Source organism: Chanodichthys erythropterus, chromosome 15, assembly GCF_024489055.1.
Source record: "Chanodichthys erythropterus isolate Z2021 chromosome 15, ASM2448905v1, whole genome shotgun sequence".
NCBI lineage: Eukaryota > Metazoa > Chordata > Actinopteri > Cypriniformes > Xenocyprididae > Chanodichthys > Chanodichthys erythropterus.
Window position 1 is genome coordinate 36,494,823 of NC_090235.1, and position 9,789 is coordinate 36,504,611.

Below are 9,789 nucleotides of genomic sequence, written 5' to 3' on the forward strand. Positions count from 1 at the left end.
GGTACTTTTAAGGACCTGCGTGAAGTTGGCCCCCCACCCAACGCAAAACGTCGGCAAAATAGTCTCAATCGTTTGTGCTCTGTTTGTGCTGGTTTGTGCCTTAAAAAAAATTTGTTTGTGCTGCTTTGGTTTTTTAGATATTAAAAAAATATGTATAGGTCATTCTGAGGTCACCCAGCCCCCCCACATGTTCCGAATTCACCGAAAATAGTCTCAAACGTTTGTGCTTCGTTTGTGCTGCTTTCGATTTTAAAATATTAAACTTTGAATTATAGGCGATGACGTCACTCAGCCCCCCACATGCTCCAAATTCACCCCAAAATAGTCTCGTTTGTTTGTGCTTCGTTTGTGCCGGTAAAAGTTTCGTTTGTGCTGCTTTCGATTTTAAAATATTAAAATAACTTGTAGGCTATAGGTCATTCTCAGGTCACTCAGCCCCCCACATGCTCCAAATTCGCCCAAAATAGTCTCAAACGTTTGTGCTCCGTTTGTGCTGGTTTTTGCCGGTAAAAGTTTCGTTTGTGCTGCTTTCGATTTTAAAATATTAAACTTTGAATTATAGTCGATGACGTCACCAGCCCCCCACCAAGCTCCAAATTCGCCCAAAATAGTCTCGTTTGTTTGTGCTTCGTTTGTGCTGGTTTGTGCTGGTGAAAATATATATATTTTATAAATATTAGACATTGATTGCATTGAATTGAATGACACTTATGCGATTTGCATTTGCAGCCGTTCAGAGCATAGTGACTATTAGGCTATATAAAGCATATAAATAGGAGCAATGTGATTTCAAATTAAGTCTCTGTTTGCTTTCTTTCTTTTCAGTGACAAGCGCGTGTTGCATCAAAAAAGCTGCATCAGTCCGTGTAATTCCTTCAATTAATTACCCTATGTCGAGAAAAAAACGACTTATTTAACTGTATAACTAAACCAAATCGAAAAAAAAAACAAAGACATTCGTTTAATTTGATTTTACTTGAAAATAAACAAAGACATAATAATAATAATAATAATAATAATAATTAAGCCTATAGGCCAATAAGACAAAGAAAATGAGCTTTAAGAGTTTTTTTGTTGTTGTATTTTTGGTTTATGGGTTAAACAAATTAGTTTATGCTTTAAAATTCGTTTCGAATGTGTGGGTGGCCCCTAAAATACTCATTTTGGCTTTATGTGGTCTAAAACAACATTGAGGAAATTTATTTATTTGTATTTTATTCTTAAAAGGCCTAATGATGCAACTCGTTATGTTTCACTCGTTATTACAAGCAGTTTTTTTTTTGTTTGTTTTTTTTATTTTTATAAATAATACCATAATTTGTGTTTCATTAGTAAAACCTAAAATATCAGAAAACAATGGAAGGGATTGCGCAGGCGCCTCCGCGGACAAGAGAAGTATTGTGCTCTGATGAGTGATTGATTCCTAGATGTGTATGTGTTTTATGTTTTGTATGCTTTATATTAATTGTGCCTTGTATTTTCTCCATTTTAATGTACAGCCCTTTGGACAACTTCGGTTGTATTGAAACGTGCTTTAATAATACAAAAATACAAGTAGGCCTACAACGTTGTTGAAAGGTTTATATAATATTGTTTCCTGAAGGATAATTGATCATGATTACATAATTATTTGATGATAATTCTATATTTGTTTTTGGTTTTTCGTTTTGGTTTTGTAAAGAAATAATGAAATAACAATATTGGATGTTTAATTGAGGTCCGGGTCCGTCATCCGTGCGCCATGGTATAGGCTGATTTGATTTTTTACTTAAAAAGAAATAAAGAGAAATAAGAGTTTGATTTTGTGTTTGTGTGTGAAAAAAAAACTGAAAACTGAAAAAGCTAGATTTTTCGTAATTTTATTCATGGGTAAAAATGTGATTGTTCTTTAATATTTGTTTCGCATGAGTGGCGCCCTGAAACGCCATTTAACTTTCCGTTTCTGACACGCGCTTGTCACTGAAAAGAAAGAAAGCAAACAGAGACTTAATTTGAAATCCCATTGCTCCTATTTATATGCTTTGGTATATAGCCTAATAGTCACTATAATATGCTCTTATGCGATTTGCATTTGCAGCCGTTCAGTGTCATTCAATTCAATGCAATCAATGTCTAATATTTATAAAGCGAGGGAGCACAAATGAAACTTTTATCGGCACAAACGATTGCGACTGTTTGTGGTGAATTTGGAGCATGTGGGGGGCTGAGTGACCTGAGATTTTATAAATATTATTTTAATAAACATAGGCTATCTAAAATAAAAAAAATGGAAGCAGCACAAACGAAGCACAAACGCTTGAGACTACTTTGGGCAAATTTGGAGCATATGGGGGCTGAGTGACCTGAGAATGAATAGCCAATTCTTTTAATATATTAAAAACCGAAGCAGTCCAATAGAAAATTTCACCAGCACAAACGAAGCACAAACAAACGAGACTATTTTGGGAGAATTTGGAGCATGTTGGGGGGCTGAGTGACGTCATCGACTATGATTCAAAGTTTAATATTTTAAAATCGAAAGCAGCACAAACGAAACTTTTACCAGCACAAACCAACACAAACGAAGCACAAACAAACGAGACTATTTTGGGGTGAATTTGGAGCATGTGGGGGGCTGAGTGACGTCATTGCCTATAATTCAAAGTTTAATATTTTAAAATCGAAAGCAGCACAAACGAAACTTTTACCAGCACAAACCAACACAAACGAAGCACAAATGATTGAAACTATTTGGGGTGAATTTGGAGCTTGTTGGGGGGCTGAGTGACGTCATCGCCTGTAATTCAAAGTCTAATATTTTAAAATCGAAAGCAGCACAAACGAAACTTTTACCGGCACAAACCAGCACAAAGGAAGCACAAACGTTTGAGACTATTTTCGGTGAATTTGGAACATGTGGGGGGGCTGGGTGACCTCAGAATGACCTATAAATATTCTTTTAATATCTAAAAAAACCAAAGCAGCACAAACAAATTTTTACGGCACAAACAGAGCACAAACGATTGAGACTATTTTGCCGACGTTTTGCGTTGGGTGGGGGGCCAACTTCACGCAGGTCTTTTACGGCACTTTTAAATCCGTGTATCATTCGTTCATTCATTTTTCTATATAAAATCAAAAAACAAAAAAAATAGTGTTTTTTTTATTTATTTTTTATTTTCCTTTTTAAATCCAAAATGAAAAAACGGAAAACGACTCGTTTTCCTATTTTCGATTTTGTGCTCAAATTAAAAAATGGAAAAAAGCCCTCAAATTACATTTTGGTTTTCTCATTGGATGCAAGTGGCTTACCGGAAGTGATCGTTACGCCCGCGGGGAAAGCCTCAAAGCGAGTGACATGGCCGGACTGAAGTAGTTAACAATACATATACTAAAATACAATAGTTAGAAAAATATGAGACGAAATAATTAATAAATATAAATGTGCATATACATATACAATAAATACATGCAATGTAAAAGCTAAGGAAACTGAATCATTATATAGAATATATAAAGTTGCTCAAAATATTGGCCATACAGTGTTAATGCAAAAGTTATTATTATTTATTTATTTATTATTATTATTATTATTATTATTATTATTATAGCCAGGGTGCGATTTGTCTGGTCTGTGTATCCCTGTATCTGCTGAATTATTTTTATCCCCGGGTATAAAAAAATATCCCCCCCGGGTGATGCTGCTCCACAAACCACCAAAAGAGCATATAAAATACCAAAAATATATATTTTTTTTAAAACATCACAAAGTAAAACGCTGCGTTTATATAGAGCTGTCTCTTGACGACCACAACAAACTGGACATTTTTCAGACGCGCATTCCAACCTTACCTCAAGTCAAACGAGCGCGGAAAAGGTAGGCTACAGGTGACTACGAGGAGCTTCAGTTGAACAACAGTGAACTGCGGTCAGATGAGATGCTGTCAAGCTATGTCGGTTAAACTCAATTAACAATTAACATGACTGTTCAATTAGCCGTTATACTGTGCTCATGGTGCGCACTCAAGAATTACATGAGCAAATGCGCCGGCGCGCGCTATTACTTTATTATAGCTTAAATAAAGCTATGTAGGCCTATAAATAAAAATAAAAATGTTCCGTTGTAAGTTAAGTCATGAAATTACCAAACATACGATTAAAGCTGCCTCTAAACTGTGCATGCATGTATTTGTTGACATATATATATAAATATATAATATAGATTTAAAAAAAAAAAAAAACTTCAAAACAATCCCCCCTGTTTTGTTCACAAATCGCACGCTGATTAGGCTATAGCTACATGAATTATTGCACTAATTGAAAAGTAAGTCACATTATTTTTATTAATTCATGTAATTAAATAAAATGCATGAATTAATAAAGCTATTTCGTTAGGGCAATATATTTATATTGTCCCTTAAAACTGTACAAAATTTCGTAGGCCTATTTCGCAAGTCCAAAAGCTATGGAAGCCCGTTTCCGCCACTAAATAAAAAATAGAGTAATTGCGACTTTTTATCTGAGAATTCTGACTTGTTTTCTCACAATTGAGAGTTATAAAGTCAGAATTCTGAGATATAAACTCGCAATTGCGTGGTACAGAGTCAATTCTGACTGAGAAAAAAAAAAGGAATTGACTATATCACGCAATTGCGAGTTTATATCTCAGAATTCTGACTTTATAACTCGCAATTCTGAGAAAACAAGTCAGAATTCTCAGATAAAAAGTCGCAATTACTCTTTTTATTTTTTAGTGGCGGAAACGGGCTTCCATAGCTTTTGGTCTTGCGAAATACGAAATTTTAGGAGTTTTAAGGGACAATATAAATATATTGCCCTAACGAAATAGCTTTATTAATTCATGCATTTTATTTAATTACATGAATTAATAAAGATAATGTGACTTTTCAATAAGTGCAATAATTCATGTAGCTATAATAGTAGTAATAATAATAATAATAATAATAATAATAATAATAACAATAATAACAATAACTAGTTACTTTCTCATCCACACTTCCTCCCGCTAACCAATTCTCATCAATGGACACTAACACTGCTACTGATACTCTCTGCACCACTCTATCATCTTGCTTAGATGATTTCTGACCCCTTTTAACCAGACCAGCCCGCACCACCCCCTCTGCCCCCTGGCTCTCTGATGTTCTCCGTGAGCATCGGTCTAGACTCAGGGCTGCAGAGAGGAAGTGGCGCAAATCTAAAAATCGTACTGACCTTAGCTTATATCAGTCACTCCTTTCTTCTTTCTCTACAAATGTCTCCAATGTTAAAACCTCCTATCACACTAAAATTAACAACTCAAATGACTCCCGAACACTTTTCAAAACCTTCTCTACTCTTCTTTGCCCTCCTCCCCTCCCTCCCACATCAGTTCTTACAGCTGATGACTTTGCCACTTTCTTCACACATAAAATAACAACCATCAGCGGCCAATTCTCCACACCACACACTGACAAGAACATCTTAATTGAAAACACACAAATTCTCCCCTCCTTCTCCATGCTTTCTGAGGCAGATGTTTCCAAACTCATTCTTTCCAATCACCCCACTACCTGTCCGCTAGACCCTATCCCCACTCATCTTCTTCAGGCCATCTCCTCCTCAATTCTACCTGCACTCACTCACATTATCAATTCCTCCCTTCACACTGGAACATTTCCCACAGCTTTTAAGCAGGCTAGGATTACCCCACTGCTTAAGAAACCCACTCTGAATCCAGCACTTTTAGAAAACTACAGACCAGTATCCCTTCTTCCTTTCATTGCTAAGACACTTGAGAGAGTTGTATTCAACCAACTGTCTACTTATCTCACACAGAACAACCTCCTTGACAACCACCAGTCTGGTTTCAAGAGTGGCCACTCTACTGAGACTGCCCTGCTCTCAGTCACTGAAGCCCTGAGACTGGCACGAGCATCTTCAAAATCATCAGTACTCATGTTGCTGGATCTGTCTGCTGCCTTTGACACAGTGAACCACCAGATCCTTCTGTCTACACTTATGTCGAAGGGCATCACGGGAACCGCGCTCCAGTGGTTCAAGTTTTACCTCTCAGGTAGGTCCTTCAGGGTATCTTGGAGAGGTGAGATGTCCAAGTCACATCATCTTGCTACTGGGGTACCTCAGGGCTCAGTGCTTGGTCCACTTCTCTTCTCCATCTACACGTCATCACTAGGATCGGTCATTCAGGATCATGGTTTCTCCTATCACTGTTATGCTGATGACACACAACTCTACCTCTCATTCCAACCAGATGATCCGACGGTTGCTGGTCGCATCACAGCCTGCCTGACAGCCATTTCTGCCTGGATGAAGGACCACCACCTCCAACTCAACCTTGCAAAAACGGAACTGCTTGTGGTCGGTGCAAACCCAACACTTCATCACAACCTTTCAGTTCAACTTGGGTCTTCAACCATCACTCCTTCCAGGACAGCCAGAAACCTTGGAGTGGTGATGGATGATTGTCTAACCTTCACAGATCATGTTGCAGCAACGACCTGGTCCTGCAGATTTGCCTTGTACAACATCAGGAAGATTAGACCCTTCCTATCGGAACATTCCACACACATTCTTGTCCAAGCTCTTGTTCTATCCGGACTGGACTACTGTAATGCTCTCTTGGCTGGCCTTCCAGCATGCACTATCAAGCCTCTACAACTGATCCAGAATGCTGCAGCAAGACTGGTCTTCAACGAACCGAAGAGAGCGCACGTCACTCCTCTCTTCATCAGTCTGCACTGGCTGTCAGTAGCTGCTCGCATCCAATTCAAGGCTCTGATGTTTGCCTACAGAACGACCGCTGGCTCTGCACCGCTATACCTTAACTCACTACTTCAGACTTACGCGCCCTCCAGAAACTTGCGTTCTGCAAGTGAACGGCGCCTTGTGGTGGCATCACATAGGGGCACAAAATCACTCTCACGGACGTTCTCCGGGACTGTTCCTGGCTGGTGGAATGACCTACCACGCTCTATCCGAGCAGCTGAGTCTCTAGCCATTTTCAAAAAAAATGCTAAAGACGTATCTTTTTCGTCAGCACTTGACCCAGTAGTAGTAGCACTTACCTTGACTAATATTCTTCTCCTATCTGTGTATTTATTTATTTATATATATAAAAAAAAAAATGCTATGAGCACTTTACTGACATAACTGTGACTTCACTCAGCACTTACATACTGTTGTTCTCATGTTGATTTGATTGATTTCTACTACTCTCATTTGTAAGTCGCTTTGGATAAAAGCGTCTGCTAAATGACTAAATGTAAATGTACTTTTGCATTAACACTGTATATGGCCAATATTTTGAGCAACTTTATATATTCTATATGATGATTCAGTTTCCTTAGCTTTTACATTGCATTTATTTGTTGTAGGCCTATATGTTTTGCACATTTATATTTATTAATTATTTCGTCTCATATCTTTCTATTGTATTTTAGTATATGCATTGTTAACTACTTCAGTCCGGCCACGTCACTCGCTTTGACGCTTTCCCCGCGCGCGTAACTATCACTTCCGGTAAGCCACTTGCATGAGAAAACCAAAATGTAATTTGAGGGCTCGTTATCAGTTTTTTCCATTTTTAATTTGAGCACAAAATCGAAAATCGGAAAACGAGTCATTTTCTGTTTTCATTTTTGGTTTTATATAGAAAAATGAATGAACGAATGATACACATTCTTTTACCTACTCTTATTCGTTTCTCACGGTTCGGGCATCCAGTAAATGCAAACTGTAGCACCATTTTAAACACTACACCAAGACCTAAAGCACAATTAAAGTAGAATTCAATAGCTTGCATACAGCGCGTCTTCCTCTGCTTGCAAACACAGTGCTGTGCTTCGGGGTCATATGTGAGAATGCCAGCTTCTAAGTCATCTTCCCACGCATGCGTCGTGGTGCTTTCGTGAGCGAATGTCAAAGGCCCAGATGAAAGAGAAGAACGTGTAGACCAAAGTCGTTATTTTTATTTCTTTTGAGCACCTAGTATTCTTGATGGTTCATAAAATTATTGTAGAACCACTGTAGTCTAGTCGACTATCGTCTTTAGTACCTTTCTGGATCTTGAGAGGTTCGGTGACATTGCTGGCAATGGAGGTCTCTCTGAGCCATCGGATTTTATCAAAAATATCTTAATTTGTGTTCTGAAGACGAATGAAGGTCTTGCATGTGTAGAACAACACGAGGGTGAGTAATTAATGACAGAATTTTAATTTTGGGTGAAATAACCCTTTAAGAAAAACAAAGAATGAGATGTATTACTTGATGAACATGAAGCCTGTTTTTAGGACATTAAACAGGACATTTTTTTTTTCTTTGTGATATTGGTGACCACTCATTTCTACTCTATTCTAATAAGTGTTTGCACTGTTTGACTGCTGTTAATTACCACGGCTAAAGCTTTCCTTCAGTAAATAAATGGTTTACCACATATTTAACCAGACTAATAGTCTTGTCAGTGGTGCTCTGTGGCTTGTTAATAATTTCCATCCACCTTCCGATATGACGGGCATCAAAACCACAATGCTATTGTTATGAGCAACTTTGAATGTTCATGACACAACCATCATACCACACATGCAGTTGTTGCAAAGCAACATTTGTATGTAATGTGTATATAGTCCATAATATCACCATTACACTTTAATTTTAAATATTAATTTTTGCATTTAATATCATATAGCCTACAGACAATTTGCATCTCCATTACATTTCAGTAGGATATAGAACAAAAAATATTACATTTTGCTTAGTTTGGCTTTTAATGAATTAAACATTCCCTAATTTAACACCTCATTTCATGTAGTTTTATTTTTGTTTACAATGGCCTTGTCAAGATGAATATTTTAAATGTATTTGTAAAAATGTAGGGTTTTTTTTTTTGGCACAATGTACAAAAATATTGACTTAAATATGAGGGGACTGAAGGCCCTGTTACTGTGGGTTTGAAGAGAGAAAATATAATTACTGACAGTTACATTTTCAAATGACATAAAATTTAAATAATAATACAAGGAACACACACACACACACACACACACACATACACATACACATACACATATACACACACACACACACATACACACACATACTCACATTCACTGTCATTTCTGCTCCTGAAAGTAAATAACGGAAAAAAGAAAATGGAAAAAAAACAAGAACTCTTACAGAACTGAGATGGATTTTCAGGTACTCTGGAAAACCCATTCAGATTTTGACATAGTTCCCTGTCATTTGCAGGCACTCAGAGACTATAGGCTTCTTTACTTGACATTATGAATACACGCATTAAACGTGACAATGTAAAAATGCAGTATATAGTATACTGCACTGTTTGCAATATGACCTAATATTCCAATTTGACCATAACCAGAACATCTAGCGATTGTATGAAGTCATTCCCTCTTTCTGGGTTTTTTTTTTAGAGTCAAAACAACCATTTTAAATGGCAATTAAAGAGTAACTTATTGACTTTAAGTGTGTATGTGGCATTGGTTGTTGAGTGTAACTCAATAATAGTCTGACTGCTGCTTGCTAGCAGACAATCTGCCCACATCAATAAAAGTCATCAAGAAAGATTTCTCGCTGCATGCTGTTGTTTCCCTGTATGCCACATGACCTCATGCTGCACTGAATACACCATGCAACATCACATTGAGAGTCTGTAAAGCAGACAGACAGGAAGTAGATCGGCTCACCTTCCCCTTTCTAAATGTGAGGAGGGTGTGTTTTTATGCGAAGATCAAATATGGAATAATAGGGGGTTTCCTATATAACGGGGTT